At 41.5% G+C, this 18,529-nt stretch overlaps 1 pseudogene; it reads right to left on the reverse strand.

Annotated features, from left to right (window-relative positions):
* Positions 1-18,529, reverse strand: part of LOC111966143 (sodium channel protein type 8 subunit alpha-like) — a 125,413-nt pseudogene that overhangs the window by 105,252 nt on the left and 1,632 nt on the right.

Here is an 18,529-nt window from a genome sequence, read left to right on the forward strand (position 1 = left end):
AGTGGTTATACGTGATAAAGGCCTGGAAATGGGAGAGTGGTTGTTGATAAAGGCTGGAAGGGAGAGTAGTTGTTGATAAAGGCTGGAAGGGAGAGTGGTTGTTGATTAAGGCTGGAAGGGAGAGTGATGCCTTTAGCCACTCGGGAGCCCAGATTGACAAAGGAGGGAAATATCACCAAACATCACATCAACATCAATAAGGTGTGACTCTTAACTATACTGACTTATACAGTACTTCTCCATGATCATTTAGGTAGAAGATAGTCACGATGTTGAGAGAGGAGGATGGGACGCCCTTGTTTCTGTAACAGCTATCATACATTTGATAGTTAAGGGCAGGTAGAGACTACTCTGGAGGATAGCCAAAGAATGTTGTTCTGTCTGTCTGTCTGTCTGTCTGTCTGTCTGTCTGTCTGTCTGTCTGTCTGTCTGTCTGTCTGTCTGTCTGTCTGTCTGTCTATACATACATCACAATAGCACTGATACCCTCCTCAATCAAAGCTGGTTACTGTCGCTCTTCAAAGAGCTCATTACTCATCTGCCCTATCGGCACTAGGGAATCCAGGTGTCATTTGTTTTGGAAAGTATTCCATAACTGTGGTGCATTAAAACTAGAGGCGGATTTACCATGTGCGACCTCAAAAGGTGTTCGATGGGGTTGAGGTCAGGGATCTGTGCAGGCCAGTCAAGTTCTTCCACAGCGATCTCGACAAACCATTTCTATATGGACCTCGCTTTGTGCACAGGGGCATTGTCATGCTGAAACAGGAAAGGGCCTTCCCCAAACTGTTGCCACAAAGCTGGGAGCATAGAATTGTCTAGAATGTAATTGTACGCTGTAGTATTAAGATTTCCCTTCAGTGAAACTAAGGAGCCTAGCCCGAACCATGAAAACAGCCCCAGACCACTATTCTTCCTCCACCAAACTTTACAGTTGGCACTATGCATTGCATTGTAAAGTTGGACTGCACGTTTCCACTGCTCCAGAGTCCAATGGCGGCAAGTTTTACACCACTCCAGCCGACGCTTGGCATTGCGAGTGGTGATTTTAGGCTCGGCCATGGAAACACATTTCATRATGCTCCCGACGAACAGTTATTGTACTGACATTGCACCCAGAGGCAGTTTGGAATTCGGTAGTGAGTGTTTTCCTCCTATACGTTTCAACTTCACAATAACAGCACGTACAGTTGACCGGGGCAGCTCTARCAGGGCAAACTGTTGGAAAGGTGGCCTATCCTATGACGGTGCCACATTGAAAGTCATTGAGATTGCATCTATGGAGATTGCAAGGCTGTGTGCTCAATTGTATACACCTTTCAGCAACGGGTGTGGCTGAAATACAGTGAGGGAAAAAAGTATTTGATCCCCTGCTGATATTGTACGTTTGCCCACTGACAAAGAAATGATCAGTCTATAATTTTAATGGTAGGTTACTGAGATTAGGAGCACTCCCTTTAAGAGTGTGCTCCTAATCTCTGCTCATTACCTGTATAAAAGACACCTGAGAGCCAGAAATCTTTCTGATTGAGGGGGTCAAATACTTATTTCCCTCATTAAATTGCAAATCAATTTATAACATTTTTGACATGCGTTTTTCTGGATTTTTTTGTTGTTATTCTGTCTCTCACTGTTCAAATAAACCTACCATTACAATTATAGACTGATCATTTCTTTGTCAGTGGGCAAACDTACAAAATCAGCAGGGGATCAAATACTTTTTTCCCTCACTGTAGCCGAATCCACTAAGTTGAAGGGGTGTCCACATTCTTTTGGCCTTGTTGTGTATGTTGGAAACTTGTGGAGCAAAGCTTGTAAACAAGAAGGGAGTAATGAAGTGATCTACGGGACTTTAGTGAGATCCAGCTGACCTTCTGATAGTGATGAGTATTAAAACTGTCACCTGTGGGCCTCCTGAATGGCACAGCGGTCTAAGGCATCGCAGTGCTGGAGGCATTACTACAGAGCTGAGTTTGATCCCAGGCTGTGTCACACCTGGCCGTGACCGGGAGACCCATGAGGCGGTAAACAATTGGACCTGCATTGTCCGGGTTAGGGGAGGGTTTGGCTGGCGGGGATGTCCTTGTCCCATCGGGTTCTAGTGACTCCTTGTGGCAGGCCGGGCGCATGCACGCTGACTTCGGTCGCCAGTTGTACAGTGTAACTACCGACACATTGGTGCAGCTGGCTTCCGGGTTAAGTGAGCAGTGTGTCAAGAAGCAGTGCGGCTTGGCAGGGTCATGTTTCGGAGGACGCATGGCTCTCGACCTTCCCCTCTCCCGACTCCGTAGTTGCAGCGATGGAGTTGCAGCGATGGGACAAGACTGTAACTACCAATTGAACATCAGGAAATTGGGGAGAAAAAGGGGTAGAAGGTACCAAAAAAATAAAATACTAATATTTGTCACCAGTAATAAAGCTATGGTAGACGGCATCAAATGGTTTAAGAGCAGTGGCTGCTGCATTCTGGTAAATGGTGTCAACATAGTCAAGAACTGTCAGGAAAGTTGACTGTACAATCTACTTCAAGCCAATCTTCCCTCTAAGCTGCGTGCGTCCCGAGACTGAACTGCGCAGATCCCCGGGACTTGCAGAAATATCAGCCCACAGAGAGAAGCACGAGATTAAACTTCACTCAACTTTCTAGAGCAGTGGTCACCAACCGGTCAATCGTGATCGACTGATCGATCTCCAAGGCATTTCTAGTCGATCGCCAAACATTTCTGTTAAAAAAACGACAACAAAACCTTGTGTTCTTATTTTTTTTTATTTGTCTTGGGCTGTTGGCAGTAGGTGCACCTGATTTCAGATGCCCAGCGTGCTGGGTAGGCCAACTGTTGCCATTTTGAACCATTTCATGTGTCTGAAGGTACAAACTCTGCCTTCGCGGTGGGCTCAGAGAGCAAATCAAGTGCACTATGAGCCCACCGCTGGTCAATCGGATGGCTCAGACTACCGTATCTGCAGTAAAGACGTAAAAGAAAGCTACAACAAAGTTGATACTGTTTCTAAACGTTTAAAACCAAAACTAGAGAGAGACTGTCAACGAATACAGTAAAGAGCTGCTGTTTTAATGAGTGACTTCATGTTTAAGTTCTTACGCGCAACTCTCAACACTTTGTATTCAACACTTTTATAGACATAAAATGTGTGTTCTTCCTATTTCCACACAGCGCTACAACAAGCACTGCAGCAGTAATGAATGAGGAGGAAGGTCTATCTTTAGGCTAGCGTTGATGTATTATTACCGGCTTGGTCTTTTTTTAATATCAAGGAATATTTCACCTTCTCTGTTCATAGGAGTAACAACATGAATTTGTGCATGAGGCAGAAATAATGCGGTGCGACTCGAGTTTCGCCATCAGCTGGAAGACTGTGTCCCTTTTTGGTCTGTGTCAGTGGAGGAAAGGAGAGACTGGAGGGATGTTGACAGGTGGACCCTCAGTCTGCTGCTCTCTCCTTCCGCTGAGACATCAGATACAGGCACCATCAGCCCGGTAAAATAAAAGCTAATTATTTAAATGTATACTCACTCAGCTATGCCTCAAAAGTAATACAGCAACGGATCTATTACCGGTGTGATCATACCTTTGAAAAATAATTGTATATGAATGGCCTGAACAATGCATTGGCAGGGCAATTCAATCAAAGCCAATATGTGTGGATAATGTATTGGCCTATACAGTTGAAGTCGGAAGTTTACATACACCTTAGCCAAATACATTTAGACTCAGTTTTTCACAATTCCTGACATTTAATCCTAGTAAAATTCCCTGTCTTAGGTTAATTAGGATCACCACTTTAAGTTAAGAATGTGAAATGTCAGAATAATAGTAGAGAGAATGATTTATTTCAGCATGTATTTCTTTCATCACATTCCCAGTGGGTCAGAAGTTTACATACACTCAATATGTATGTATTAGTATGTAGGCCTTGAAATAAATCCACAGGTATACCTCCAATTGACTCAAATGATGATTAGCCTATCAGAAGCTTCTAAAGCCATGACATCATTTTCTGGAATTTTCCAAGCTGTTTAAAGGCTCAGTCAACTAAGTGTATGTAAACTTCTGACCCACTGGAATTGTGATACAGTGACTTCTAATGAAATAATCTTCTCTAGTAAACAATTGTTGGAAAAATTGCACAAAGTAGATGTCCTAACCGACTTGCCAAAACTATAGTTAGTTAACAAGAAACTTGTGGAGTGGTTGAAAAACGAGTTTCAATGACTCCAACCTAAGYGTATGTAAACTTCCGACTTCAACTGTAGCTTACTGCACAAACCTAATTGCTACAGTACTGTTTTTAATTGGTTAATGTTGCATAGACTTACGTTTTATTAGCCAAGTCAAAAAAAATCTGAGCAGTAGATCTCGGCTTGCATTTTGACTCAGAAAGTGATCTTGACTCAGAAAATGTTGGTGACCACTGTTCTAGAGTTTTCCCTGTTAACACCATCAACGTTTCCCTTGACTGAGGCAATTGTGACATACAGTATTAGCCACTTTCAATGCAACATACCGAAACAAAACTAACTATGCAAGAGATGTTGTTGTAGGCAGAACGCGTCGGAGTAGGATTCTATTGTATTGACACGCTGCTCAGCCCGTACTCTACACAGTCTGTACTCTACTCAGCCCGTACTCTACACAGACTGTACTCTACACAGACTGTACTCTACACAGACATCAATACTCAGCCCGTACTCTACACAGACTGTACTCTACACAGACTGTACTCTACACAGACTGTACTCTACACAGACATCACTACTCAGCCCGTACTCTACACAGACTGCACTACTCAGCCTGTACTCTACACAGACTGCACTACTCAGCCTGTACTCTAGTGTTGGTGGGCTGGGCATGGACAAGCTAAATATTTTACAGCCTTTGGCAAAGTAGGCACTGCTTATCATATGGCAGCATCAGCGCTCATCTGTATAGCCCTAATGCCACTGAGAGAAGCTATCATTGTTTTGGGGCAGAATAATGTGAGGTATGTATTGTTGGAGGTGCGTCATGGTCAGTTTAGCTCGGAAAATGCCGCCCTTGTCAAACTGCTGCTATAGGCGGCTGCCTAATCCTGCCTAATGGGCGGGCCGGCCGTGGGGCCTAATCATAAAATTATATTTAAAATCGCTATTAATTCAATAGCATCTCTGTGGGCCTWGTCATAAACAACAACAAAAATGTCACTTTTAAAATGCATTACCTTTTCTTGTGGCATAAACGCAACCAGTCATTCATATGATTGTCAATCACTTCAAAGGGCTCCTTTTACTAGGTGACCTGCACACGTTCATCCACCCTCAACATATTACCAGCCTCCAAACAAAGTGGTGAATGGAAAGAGACATCTGTTACACAAAACGCCMAAAAGTGTAATGACATTTGGAGATTGTCATTAGGCCAGAATAAATACCTCCACTGTCTCGGTTTCGGCCAATCATCTCTGCCTTGGCAAAATGTCAGTGTTCTCGTTGAACAATGTCGCATTTAGGAGTCTTTGTCATGCCTCTGACATGCAGTAATGATAAATAATGGTCTAGTAGCCGACAGTTTTCTTGACATTTTGGTTTCATTATTGTGATAGGCTCATGTTTTACTGGTATGGCCCCCACTATTTATTTTGCCGGGACGCCGTACCGGACCATACCGCCTAACTTTCACCCCTGGTTATGAACAGTGGTGTAGTGGTACCTGGAGAAGTGGGTATACTATAATATTGCCCCAAAATGTCTAAAAGGCCCCCACGGCGACAGAACGGCGCCCTGTGTGAAAAATGATATGACAAACAGTGACATACACTATGAATGACCTAAAATGATCAATCCCACATTGGTCTTTCAGTCAGGTCAACTGAAGCTGTACTATGCAAATAGGCTAATAATGGAATGAAAACATGAAATAARAAGAAATAAGAATTTAAAGTGATAAGACATGGCCAGATATGGAATTATTAACACATACTAACTACACTACAGCCTCTGAATGAGTGTCTTCATTTTGGTATCAGCCTGCTGGTGAAATGCAGAACTGAGACCGTCAACTTTGTCAAAAATCCAGATTTTTTTCATTTGGGGGGGTTCCGCTCTCAATGTCACACTTTTTAACAGAAAAACAACAAAATATGATCTAAGTCCACAACAATGCTTAAACAACATCAGGAGACCACTTTTAATTCAACTGTGCAGGCACCTAGCACCGTTTGGTTAGTGCTGTTTCTGTAGGACACATGAGATTTTCAAAACAAATGGCCACTGGATTGATGTAAATAATAATTCTGACAGGTAGGCATACGCTAGTTAAGATGTAGCCCTTTTCCTCTGAAACACGACCCTGCCGAGCCGCACCGCTTCTTGACACACTGCTCGCTTAACCCGGAAGCCAGCCTCACCAATGTTTCGGCGGAAACAACGTACAATTGGAGACCGTGTCAGCGTGCATGCGCCCGGCCCGCCACAGGAGACGCTAGAGCGCGATGGGACAAGGACATCCAGGCCGGCCAAAGCCTCCCCTAACCCGGACGACGCTGGGCCAATTGTGCGTCTGAGCCGGCTGCGASACAGCCCGGGATCGAACCTGGATCTGTAGTGACTTAGACCGCTRCGCCACTCGGGAGGCCCACAACCCTTTCCTGCAGTCAAAATACCTATTGGCCTCGTGGGGGGGATGTTATTAATATTTTTCATAATTTCATAATTAATTAACATTATTTTTAAAAAGCCTCCAAAAATCCGGTATTTTTAGTTATTTCAGTCTTTATTTYAGTCTTCTGTGATGTATAGTGTAATATTGGGATGCAAACTCGAAATGTATTACATTTCAACTTTATATCTGACAAGTGTATTGTTTATTTTTCTTAAGCCCATAACCATGTGGGTGAGGTGTATACTTTTGCTCCAAAGAAGATCTGTTTAAGACTACCAAGAAACTGATTTAGCCCACTGCATTAAATGAATTGGGATGTTTTTTGGGAAAGCCTTTCCATATTGATCTTCAGAAGACGGTCTATCATTAGAATCACTGTTTTTCCTGTTCCTTACAGGTGTTTTTACAATCACTTTGGCACTAATTTCAGCATCTTGATGTCATTTTTCAAAACTCTAGACACAAAACTGATCAAAGTGCACCTTTTTTTAAACTCTAGACACAAAACTCACAACCAATGATCAAAGTGCACCTTTTTTTTTTTTTAACTCTAACACTTTTTCCAATTGCTTGGATACAATACACATAAAGCTAAGATCATTTGTTCATTGAACTAAAATCACCTGTTCAAAATGACACAACTTAACATTAAAGTATTACCATTTCAAAATGCAATTCACACATTACATCTGAGATGGACGTCTATTAATTTCATTACAATGATCTAATTATCAATTGATACAACTGCTCAAAATGATAAGKAACTGTTGCATAGTTTTGTGGAAACTGACAAACAATATTCCATGTGTAGATCATGAAAGTTTCAGGATAACGAGATCCATYGACACCAATTAACGTGGAACATGAACCAATTGGACTACATTATCTATGGATGTAATATTTCATCATCATTCTTTATCAGACACTGTTTCTATGGTCCCATGTACCACTTTTCCAGACCATGTTTTCAGATTTCACATTACTGTACACTAACCGGCCACTTTATTAGGTACACCTATCTAGTGCTGGGTAGGATCCCCTTTTGTCTCCTCAACAGCCTGAATTATTCACGGAGTTGTACGTTAAGAGATGCCCTTCTGCACACCACTGTTTTAAACGGCTGTTATTTKAGCATTTGTGGCCTTTCTGTTAGCTTGAATGAGTCTGAACATTCTCCTCTGACCTCTCTTATTAACAAGGTGTTTTTGCCCATAGAACTGCCGCTCACTGAATGTGAATTTTGTTTATCGCACCATTCTCTGTAAACTCTAGAGACTGTAGTGCGTGAAAATCCCAGGAGGGCAGCTGTTTCTGAGATGCTGGAACCACCATGTGTGGCATCAACAATCATACCACGGTCAAAGTTGCTTAGATTACKCATCTYGCCCGTTCTAATGTTTGGTCGAACAACAACTAAAGCTGTCTACTCTATATACTCTWTATATTAAGTTGCAGGCAGCCACATGATTCGCTGTACGAAGGAGCAGGCTATTTGCGTTAACATGCAGGTGTATTTAATAAAGTGGCCAGTGAGTGTATRCAGGCCCTTGTAATTGCTTTTCCAATACTGCCAACTCGTTACTGATGATTAGATTTCACATTGTGGTACGAGTGTATATTGTGAAATGAGTGGTATCCCCCTACAACAACATAGCGATAACATGGAGCGAGCAGGTGATCCAGGTCACAACAGGTGATCCAGGTCACAACAGGTGATCCAGGTCACAACAGGTGATCCAGGTCACAATAGAGGTCAAGCAGTGGGAGGAGGAAGACGTGGTGGTGAAAGGAAAGGCAGSGGACAAGCACCCCTTCTGAGAGGTGGTTGTGGGCCTYGTCTGAGAGGTGTGGGGGAACGTGGTAGAGGACACGGACCAAGACCGCGGCAGCAACAGCAAAGAGTGTCCAATGAAATCAGAGCAATAGTTGTAGACCATGTCGTAAATCATGACAATGACGACTGAGGCAGCTACAATGATTCAACCAAACCTCAGAAGATCAACTTTCCGCAATGAGAACCAGTAAGTCTTCAGCATGCACTAAACATTAGGCTACTCTCAATTGTCAAATGACTGTATACTGCATGCCAATGTGTACCACAGAGTAGGTGATGTGACTAAATGTGTTCTTACTGTCATTTTCCCTGAAGAATTGAGACTAGGCCGAATAGGGGAGGCAGAGGCAAAATTCTGACTGACCAACAAGAGCAGGCTGTGGTCAATTTGGTTCGGGCCAGAAATGATAATCGCCTTACAGAAATTCGGCAGCCCATCATGGACAATGATGACATGTTCAACAATGTCGAAGCCATAAGTTTGCCGACTATTGCATGCATGCTGAAAGGGCACCAGGTGTCTCTAAAACAGCTATACCGTGTGCCTTTTAAAAGAAATGCAGACAGAGTGAAGCAAGATGCCTGTTGTGAAAAATTCCCCCAAAATTCTACATCATTGTAATCAGTAATTCTCTTTCCAAAATGTATTTTTAGAGGGTGATGGAGCTGGATGCTGACAAAAACCATCACAAATTCCTCTTCTTGGATGAGGCAGGCTTCAACCTGGCCAAGACAAGGAGGAGAGGTCGGAATTTCATTGACCAGCGGGCAACCATCCAAGTACCTGGACATCGTGGGGCCAACATCACCATGTGTGCGGCTATATCGGAAGATGGTGTGGTGGGACTCAGACCTCGTATTGGATCATATAATGCAGCTCTCCTTGTAACCTTCCTTGATGAGCTAAATCAGGTCTGTAGAGCTGATGGCGTGACCTATGTCATTGTGTGGGATAATGTCAGGTTCCACCATGCTCAAATGGTGCAAGCATGGTTTCAGACCCATCCACAAATTACCACCCTGAACTTACCCCCATAGTCTCCTTTCCTTAACCTGATTGAGGAATTTTTCTCCACATGGAGGTGGAAGGTATATGATAGCCGCCCTCACAAACAAGCCACCCTTCTCCAGGCCATGGATGACACATGCAATGACATCACGGCAGACCACTGTCGGGCCTGGATTCGCCATGCCCGAAGATTCTTCCCAGGATGTTTGGCTAATGAAAACATCCATTGTGATGTGGATGAGAACCTGTGGCCAAATCCACAAGACAGGGTTGATGGAAATATAGAAGTACAGTAATCAATCCTTTGTTCTGCTTTTTACAGTAAGCCAGGTGAGGAACACTGCAGTTGACGTTTTACTGTAATTATTTTCTTTTTGCTTTGATTCAAAGAATCCTATGTTGTGATTTTAATGTATTTCATCAATAAATGTCATATTTTGTTCAATGATTCCACTGTGTCTGTAGTATTCTCTCTATTAGTCCTTTTACAGTGATGTATTTACATGTAGTACCATAATGAAACGTATCACATATTTTGTACTAYAATATTTAATGATTGTAYGAACAACTACACAGTGAAACTATCGGTATCTTGTGTGTGGGTGATCTAAATGAATGTTCCTATGGTATTTCATGATWAATGAGTTATTTGAACCAACGATTCTGCAAGTACAAGGTTTCTTTTAAAGATATGAATGCACAATGCAATGTTTTGAACATTGGACAGCCTGTGTTAAAAGTGATGACCGTTTTGAGTTTTGTGTATAGAGTTTTGAAAAATGACCACAAGGTTCTGAAATTAGCCAAAGTGATTGTTAAAATTTTTTAATACAATCTTAGTCACATGACAGCACTTATTCCTCTTACTATATCTGTGATGTAAGGTGTTGAGACAAAGCAAGGCCAAGGATGTGTGTGTGTGTGTGTCTGTCGGTCTGTGATGGAGGATAGAGATAAGGAGGAGGCGTGTGTTGTGTCACTTACTTTCTGAGCCTGGTAGAAAGGGTCCAGATCCTCCAGTGGTGTTGCCACCATTCCAGGAGGGATGTCGCCATAGATGAAGGGCAGATTCCGCCCAGCCTCCAGGTCGCCATTGGGCTTGGGTTTGTTGTCATCGTCGTCGTCACGGTGACTGCTGTCCTGTTTTGGCGGCGGTTTGTTCTTCTCCTCGTTGATCCGGAGCTCGATGTTAGCCAATGTTTCCGCGGTAAAATATTTAAAGCTGTCAGGTCCTGGTGGTGCCATAAGGGGTGCAGCCATGTTGTCATCCTGTAGCTACTTGGTCTTTAAGTATTGTACCATCCACTGAAACCAGCTCTGGGGGAATGAGAGAGAGCAAAGAAGAACAAATGAGCCAAGAGAGCAGAGTTAGAAGGGTAATAGAAGGTGCTCAACAAAAGATGAATCAAGGTGAAACCAAAAATCACAAGAGCATTCGAAGGTAATATGCACAAGAGTGAGTGGTGCCTGTTTCCTTCAAAAGAGCAAGAGAGTTGAGGAAGCAGAGCCCAAAGAACATCAGAGCAGATTAGACTGTAGAAATGGGCTGTCCTATTGTTGAGGCCCTTGTGATTTTCATAGTCTTCTCTTGAAAATACAAGGCATTAAATATTTAATAGTTTGAATGATTTTGAAATGTTTGTAAATATCATACATGGATATCATAACAGCAAGATGTATGTATATGAACTGGATTCGGAGAAGTAATATTTAGCGTTACACTTTATGTGAATCCAAGATGGCACCCCCGTTACTCTTGACCCAAATACTATATAGGGTGCCATTTTGGACGCAAGTACTCTCTCCCTGTTTTTTCTACGGTAAAGAAAAGCTTCAGAGCAAGAGAAGATCTTTCACGTTCTCTCACAGCAGAGCCGTCGCAGAAATGGACCAGTACAGTCCGGACTTGACAGAAGAAGAAATAACACAGGATATGTCCCAAATAACACTCTATTTCCTATATAGTGCACTACTTCTGTACAGAGCTCTATGGGTCATGGTCAAAGGCAGTGCACTATATAGGGAATAGGGTGCCATTTGGGGCGGGACCAGATACGCTAACCCTGAACGAGAGATAACGGTTAAAAAGGTGAGATCATCAAACTAAAAACACCAACTAAAACATCAAATAACGATGCTGCTATTTTGAGAACACACTACAGATGTAGAATGACAGAACAAATATGAGTCAATGGCTTTCATGTATGATAGATATAACAAGTAGGTTAGATCACGAGTCGCAATCCAAATGGCAACCTATTCCCTACATACAATAGTTTACACAGCCCTATGGGTCTTGGTCAAAAGTGGTGKACTATAGGAAACAGGGTGCTTTGGGGACAAAGGCTTTAAATGCTGTAGAGGACACCCTGTATTTTATTAAAATATATAACGCTAGCTCCATGAATATTGTAWTGGAAGAAAATACAAATTAGTGTATTGCTCACATACAGTTGAAGTCGGGAGTTAACATACACTTAGGTTGGAGTCATTAAAACTCGTTTTTCAACCACTCCACACATTTCTTGTTAACAAACTATCGTTTTGGCAAGTTGGTTAGGACATCTACTTTGTGCATGACACAAGTCATTTTTCCAACTATTGTTTACTGACAGATTTTTTTACTTATAATTCACTGTATCACAATTCCAGTGGGTCAGAAGTTTAAATATACTAAGTTGACTGTGTCTTTAAACAGCTTGGAAAAATTCCCAAAAATTATGTCATGGCTTTAGAAGCTTCTAATAGGATAATTGACATAATTTGAGTCAATTGGAGTGTACCTGTGGATGTATTTCAAGGTCTACCTTCAAACTCAGTGCCTCTTTGCTTGACATCATGGGAAAATCAAAAGAAATCAGCCAAGACCTCAGAAAAGAAATTGTAGACCTCCACAAGTCTGGTTCATCCTTGGGAGCAATTTCCAAACGCCTGAAGGTACCACATTCATCTGTACAAACAAAATACGCAAGTAATAACGCCATGGGACCACCTAGCCGTCATACCGCTCATCTCCTAGAGATGAACGTACTTTGGTGCGAAAAGTGCAAATCAATCCCAGAAACAACAGCAAAAACCTTGTGAATAATGCTGGAGGAAACAGAAACAAAAGTATCTATATCCACAGTAAAAACTAGTCCTATATCGACATAACCTGAAAGGCGCTCAGCAAGGAAGAAGCCACTTTCCAAAACCGCCACAAAAAAGCCAGACTACGGTTTGCATCTGCATATGGGACAAAGATTGTACTTTTTGGAGAAATGTCCTTTGGCTGATGAAACAAAAATAGAACTGTTTGGCCATAATTACCATCGTTATGTTTGGAGGAAAAAGGGGGAGGCTTGCAAGCCGAAGAACACCATCCCAACCGTGAAGCACGGGCGTGGCAGCATCATGTTGTGGGGGTGCTTTGCTGCAGGAGGGACTGGTGCACTTCACAAAATAGATGCATCATGAGGCAGGAAAATTATGTGGATATATTGAAGCAACATCTCAAATTATCAGTCAGGAAGTTAAAGCTTGGTCGCAAATGGGTCTTCCAAATGGACAAAGACCCCAAGCATACTTCCAAAGTTGTGGCAAAATGGCTTAAGGACAACAAAGTCAAGGTATTGGAGTGGCCATCACAAAGCCTTGACCTCAATCCTATAGACAATGTGTGGGCAGAACTGAAAAAGTGTGTGCGAGCAAGGAGGCCTACAAACCTGACTCAGTTACACCAGCTCTGTCAGGAGGAATGGGCCAAAATTTACCCAACTTATTGTGGGAAGCTTGTGGAAGGGTACCCTAAATGTTTGACCCAAGGTAAACAATTTAAAGGCAATACTACCAAATACTAATTGAGTGTATGTAAAGTTCTGACCCACTGGCAATGTGATGAAATAAATAAATGCTGAAATAAATCATTCTCTCTACTATTATTCTGACATTTCACATTCTTAACATAAAGTGGTGATCCTAACTGACCTAAGACAGGGAATTTCTACTCGGATTAAATGTCAGGAATTGTGAAAAACTGAGTTTAAATGTATTTGGCTAAGGTGTATGTAAACTTCCGACTTCAACTGTAGATTATTTGTGCTCGTTATCAATTGAAGATACTGATGCCGTAACTTGCATAAAATGTGTGGTTGATTCAGGCCTGGGATGTTAGTTTATTTAGTTTTGTTTATTAGGATCCTCATTAGCTACTGCACATGCAGAAGCTACTCTTCCTGGGGTCCACATAAAACGTAGTACAGAACAGACGAAGTACAGAACAGTTATAGAAAAGGACATTAAATTAAATATATATACAGAACAAAAAATATAAATGCAACATGTAAAGTGTTGGTCCCATGTTTCATGAGCTGAAATAAAAGATCCCAGAAATGTTCCATAGGCACACAAAGCTTATTTCTCTCACATTTTGTGCACAAATTTGTTTACCTCCCTGTTAGTGAGCATGTATCCTCTGCCAAGATAATCCATCCACCTGACAGGTATGGCATATCAAGAAGCTCATTAAACAGTAAGATCATTGCACAGGTGCACCTTGTGCCGGGGACAATAAAAGGCAGTTTGTCACACAACACAATGCCACAGATGTCTCAAGTTTTGAGGGAGCGTGCAATTGGCATGCTGACTGTTGCTAGATAATTTAATGTTAATATCTCTACCATAAGCTGTCTCTAACGTTGTTTTAGTTCTATGTTGCTCAGTTGGTAGAGCATTGCGCTTGCAACGCCAGGGGGTTCGATTCCCACGGGGGACCAGTACGGAAAAATATTAAATGTATGCACTCTCTACTGTAAGTCGCTCAGAAAAGGAGTATCTGATCAATTATTTAAATCTAAATATTTTTGAAAATTTGTCAGAATGTCCAACTGGCCTCACAACCGCAGACCACGTGTAACCACGCCAGCCCAGGACCTCCACATCCAGCTTCTTCACCTGCGGGATCGTCTGAGACCAGCAACCTGTACAGCTGATGAAACTGTCGGTTTGCACAAAGAAGAATTTCTGCACAAACTGTCAGAAACCGTCTCAGGGAAGCTCATCTGCGTGTTCGTTGTCCTCACCAGGGTCTTGATCTGACTGCAGTTCGGCGTCGTAACCGGATTCAGTGGGCAAATGCTCACCTTCAATGGMCACTGGCACGCTGGAGAAGGGTGCTATTCATGGATGAATCCTGGTTTCAACTGTACCAGGCAGATGGCAGAGCCTCGCCTCTTTCTATGGTGTTACGTGGGTAAAATATATTTTGATTTGTTTAACACTATTTTGGTTATTACATGATTCCATATGTGCTATTTGATAGTTTTGATGTCTWCACTATTATTCTACAATGTAGAGAATAGAAACAATGAAGAAAAAGCCTTGAATGAGTAGGTGTGTCCAAACTTTTGACTGGTACTGTATATTCAGTTGAGTTAGATCTTTAGAAAGAGGCACTGCTCTTACTGTAACAATAATGAATGCTGAAAGGATATTATCATTACCATCACACTCTTAGAAAAACCCTTTTTGGTTCCAGGTAGAACCTTTTTGGTTCCAGGTAGAACCCTATTGGGTTCCATAAAGAACCCTCTGTGGAAAGCGTTCTGCCTGGAACAAAAAAATGTGGACAGCCGAAGAACCCTTTTAGGTTCTAGATAGCATCTTATTTTCTAAGAGTGCAGTATAAAAAATGCAGTATAAAAAACTAATATTGTTTAGGTATGGCAAGCATAGAATCAAATTTTTTTTTTTTTTTTTTTTGCCTGCCATCTACTTCTATAATGGCAAGTTTTTCACTATCACACTCCATGCTAACCATGCTTGGCAAAATGTATAAAATACAACAGTATTATGGTAATAGTACAGTAGTAAAGTGGTAGTATAGAAATGTGCCGTGTCATGAATCTCTGTGCAAGCAGAGAAAAAAAGAGACCTACCTGGCAACAGACTATGGGATGTGTAACTGAATGCTGAAACAATATAAATATTACAGCACAAATCCAGTTGCTGGTAGATCCAGTTCCCATATATCACCCTCACATAATAGGGTACTGCACATGACTAGTACATAATCATGTTGGAGAATCTGTCAAAAGACCATTTCTAAACACGCACATTCACTTATTCAACAACATACAATGTTTTGTCACGCCCTGACCATAGTGAGCCCTCGGGGTTCTCTATGGTGTTTTAGGTCAGGGCGTGACTGGGGGTTTCTAGTAGTATATTTCTATGTTGGTGTGTGTGTATGGTTCCCAATTGGAGGCAGCTGATGATCGTTACCTCTAATTGGGATCATACTTAGTGTGTCCTTTTTCCCACCTGCTATGGGGGATAGTTTTTGTATGAGTGCCTATGTGCGCTACGTATTTCACGATCGTTATATCTTTGTTGTTTTGGAAGTTTCACTATCATTAAAATGTGGAACTCTACTCACGCTGCACCTTGGTCCAATTATTCATACGACGGTCGTGACATGTTTCTCTATGATATGACTTCAGTCAAAGTGCAGTAAATACTACTAATACACTCAAATCTAACCTCACTAATACACAACACAGTCTAATCCCACTAATACACTACACAGTCTAATCCCACTAATACACAACCAGTCTATCCCACTAATACGCTACACAGTCTAATCCCACTAATACACTCACAGTCTAATCCCACTAATACACAACACAGTCTAATCCCACTAATACACAAACAGTCTAATCCGCATGAATACGCTACACAGTCTAATCCCACTAATACACTACACAGTCTATCCCACCAATAAACTGCACAATCTAATCCCCATACAACAGTCTCATCCCACTAATACACAACACAGTCTAATCCCACCAATAACTGCACAATCTAATCCACTAATACACAACACAGTCTAATCCCACTAATACACTAACACAGTCTAATCCCACCAATAAACTGCACAATCTAATCCCACTAATACACAACACAGTCTAATCCCACTAATACACTACTGTCTAATCCTTACTAATACACTACACAGTCTTAATCCCACTAATACACTATATAGTCTAATATCACTAATACACTACACAGTCTAATCCCACTAATAATCTACACAGTATAATACCACTAGTACACTAAAATCTAACCTCACTAATACACTACTGTCTAATCCCACTAATACACTACACAGTCTAATCCCACTAATACACAACACAGTCTAATCCCACTAATACGCTACACAGTCTAATCCCACTAATACACAACACAATCGAATCCCACTAATACACAACACAGTCTAATCCCACTAATACACAACACAGTCTAATCCCACTAATACACTACACAAGTCTAATCCCACTAATACACAACACAGTCTAATCCCACTAATACACAACACAGTCTAATCCCACTAATACGCTACACAGTCTAATCCCACTAATACACAACACAGTCTAATCCCACTAATACGCTACACAGTCTAATCCCACTAATACGCTACACAGTCTAATCCCACTAATACGCTACACAGTCTAATCCACAAGCTAATACACTACAGGAACTTTAATTACATTCCTCATTACATTGGCACTGTTTTACAGTAAGTATTGTGGGTTCCCAATACAGTATACGTGTACCTTTGCTTTCATTTCATTGAAAAAATATAAATATTACAGCACAAATTCAGTTGCTGGTAGATCCAGTTCCCATATACCACCCTCACATAATAGGGTACTGCACATGACTAGTACATAATCATGTTGGAGAATCTGTCAAAAGACCATTTCTAAACACGACCACAATCACTATTTAACAACATACAATGTTTCTCTATGATATGACTTCAGTCAAAGTGCAACTTCTTTCTCTCTCACACGCGCATGCAACACACACACTTGACCCGCCACATACATTTACACACACACAAACTGCCCGTCATCAATGTTTGAAGTGAATATTCTTAACGTTTTTGTGACTCTCAAGCTCATGTCATCAAGCTGTCCAGAGTACAGGTCTGGTATACTCGTATAAGGACAATTCACACAAACGACACATTATACATCTATAGCCTACATATTCTGTAGAGGGTTCATCTAACCTCTGAACCTAGGTCAGGGGAGGATGAACCCTACATCCAAAATGGGCCTATCACATTTATCATGTATAAACCTGCAAATATCGAAACATCCCGCTAACATATTGGAATGAATAACGTTGTATAAATCTCACGATTTCAAATTAAATATTAAATTCAACCAACGATAAAACAGTAAATGTCAGTGTTTGTCCTCACACTGAATGCTCGTCCACTGTAGAGCTTGTTGTATAACTGTGTTGTTTGCATTGGCACAATATAACTAAACACAGGGATTGACAACGTAACCAACCTTACAGGCAGCCCGAAACACTTCTAACAGGCTAGAACAGCAACAATACTGCAGCCTAAAATCAGAGATAAAAGAAAGAAGGGAAAGGGGAGTGGAATGCAGTTCTCTCTCCCTCGTCTCGCGCTGCTCACGGGCACTGTCCCATTTCAGCACCACGAGATCGATAGAGGCAAGTGAGAGTAGTGGCTCAAATATCTTGTAAAAAAAATGCCTTCTGAATACAATATCAACATGCACACTCTTTTTCTTTGRTTGCTTTACTCCGAAAAAGTATTGTATTGGGGCGTTAATGATAACAGGACAAGATATTTGGGCAGAAATGGATCTTAGGATGCAGGCCATGAGTCTAAAGTCATAGGCTACATTAATACTAACAGGGATATGGGGCTGCAGGTGTCGTATAATCCGATAACGGAATATGTTCCGTTGATTAAACAAACACAAGCAATATCAAAATGCACATGACGTTTTTTTAGGCTACAGCGTTTACTTACCTCCGTAAATGTTACCACACTGGCTAATGTAAGATTAGGCTAGCCTATGCATCAGCATACCTTCGATAGCAACCATCCCTCATATTATATTCTTGCTTGGACSCAGTGGGACATAATACGAAATTAACAATTTTTCTGTCATTTTCTTTCATCCGGTGGCGGTGCACCGGCCTCGTTTTATGTAACCATCTTAG

This window comes from Salvelinus sp. IW2-2015, linkage group LG7 (assembly GCF_002910315.2).
Source record: "Salvelinus sp. IW2-2015 linkage group LG7, ASM291031v2, whole genome shotgun sequence".
In the NCBI taxonomy this organism is placed as follows: Eukaryota; Metazoa; Chordata; class Actinopteri; order Salmoniformes; family Salmonidae; genus Salvelinus; species Salvelinus sp. IW2-2015.